Consider the following 1,925-nt stretch of genomic DNA (forward strand, 5'->3'; position numbering starts at 1 on the left):
ATTTTCATCATTAGCACAGAAGGCTGACATATAGTTGTATAATTTTGATAAGCATCCAGTAAAGGCGGGTGCTTCCATTCTTATTTTAGAGGTTTATATTGTGAGAGAGAGCATGGGTAGGCATGGTGTGTGATAGGGGGAGAGGCAGAGAGGGAGAGAACCCCAGGCAGGCTCCAGGCAGTGACTGGGCCACCCAGGTGCCCCTGGTTGCTAAATATGGAACTGAATGATGAGCACCAGAGGAATCTCGGAGGAGTAGTCTTACAAACAGAAATGGAAAGAAACATTTGGTTTGAACCCTCCATGCACCTCCCCTCTCCCTTGAACATATAAACCCCTCGCAGCCACAGTACAGTTCTTTCAGCCCCCGGGTCCTGTCCCTGTGCTACTTCAATAAACTGTCAGGCAGCCTACAAGGATTCTCTTGTCTGTAGTACTCCATGACCCCATAACATTGTAGTTCTTTGAAGGCTTTAAAAATTTTTTTAAATTTTTTTTTACATTTATTTTTGAGAGACAAAACAGAGCATGAACAGGGGAGGGACAGAGAGAGAAAGATTAGACACAGGATCTGAGCAGGCTCCAGGCTCTGAGCTAGTGGTCAGCACAGAGCCCGATGCGGTGCTCGAACCCACGAACCATGAGATCATGACGTGAGCCAGAGTCAGACGCTCAACAGACTGAGCTACAGGCGGCCCTCAAATTATTTTAATTTTGTCTTTATTTTTTATTGAGAGAGCATACAAGAGAATAAGGGAAGAAAGAGGAGAGAGTGAATATCAGCAGGGACAGAGAGAGAGACACACACAGGAGAGGGAGTGGGAGAGGGGGAGGGAGGGGCATGGCTCCTGCTCACCTGATGCGGCGCTCTGGCTCAGGAACTCTGGCTCAGGAACGGGGAGATCATGACCTGAGTGGAAGTCAGATGTTTAACCTACTGAGCCACGCAGGTGCCCCTCACTGAAGGCTTTTGTGTCCTTCATCATTTGTGTAGTTTTATTTTGGAATTTTAAGACATGCAAACATGTTAATTATGGGATTTTCTTTTCTTCTTCAGAAAATACACTAAAGTAAATAGTTTGTTCATGTCATGACTTTAAGATGGGGGGTAGAAATAAAAGAAGTTTCTAACGGGATTCTTGTATGTTAAGGAAGACTCACAGGACACAGGAAGCCTGACTATTGTCAAGCTAAGCCAGCTTTTTGCCACTAGAAAAGCATTAGCCTTAAAGCAGTTGTGAATTCCTGGAGGAATATCTCCCTCTGCCAGTCTCAAGTATTTCCCAGCAGGTTGCAAGTTGTAAGAAAATTTAATTTTATCCTCATTTCTCTTGCCTTGATTTCCTCAGAAACTGCAAGGAAGGGGTGCCTGGGTGGCACCATCAAAGCTTCTGACTTTTGAATTCGAGTCAGGTCAAGACCTCTTGGTTTGTGAGTTCAAGCCCCATGTCCCCCTCAGTGCTGACCCTGTGGCGCTTCCTTGGGATTTGTGTGCTTGCTCTGCAACTCTCCTGCTCTAGCTCGCACGAGCTCTCTCTCTAAGATAAACTTCAAGAAAAAAAAAAACTACAAGAAAAAATATATATACATACAAGGAAAGAAATAGGAGAAAGAAGTTTCCAGTTTAAATGTGATGGTGGCTGAAATTGCTCAGGGAATCTGTCTAAAATCAGTTCAAATGATAAGAAGGAAAATACAAGCATTACAGGGGAGAAATCTGGCAGAGAGCACCAAGCCAAGTAAAGAAGGTGCCATCAGCTGTCAGGAAACAAATTGATCTCAGTGCCTAAGGCACACCTCAGGCCACAGGATCACCGGTGTGTTCTTGTGACCCCCCCCACCCCCCGCACACGGTAAATCAGAATATAAACAACTTTGAGAAGAGAGTGAATTTATTCAGCCTCAGTCACATAGTTTCCATATCT

General features: G+C 44.7%; 1 protein-coding gene and 1 long non-coding RNA gene across 2 annotated transcripts in view; one reads left to right on the plus strand and one right to left on the minus strand.

Annotated features, from left to right (window-relative positions):
• Positions 1 to 874, minus strand: part of LOC115281213 — a 17,157-nt gene extending 16,283 nt beyond the window's left edge. The window contains exon 1 of the long non-coding RNA XR_003904158.1: positions 857 to 874. This is a non-coding gene — a long non-coding RNA (uncharacterized LOC115281213). The remainder of the gene's footprint in view (positions 1 to 856) is intronic.
• Positions 1 to 1,925, plus strand: part of LOC115281187 (zinc finger protein 345-like) — a 486,358-nt gene that overhangs the window by 470,426 nt on the left and 14,007 nt on the right.

This window comes from Suricata suricatta, chromosome 16, assembly GCF_006229205.1.
Source record: "Suricata suricatta isolate VVHF042 chromosome 16, meerkat_22Aug2017_6uvM2_HiC, whole genome shotgun sequence".
Taxonomy (NCBI): Eukaryota; Metazoa; Chordata; class Mammalia; order Carnivora; family Herpestidae; genus Suricata; species Suricata suricatta.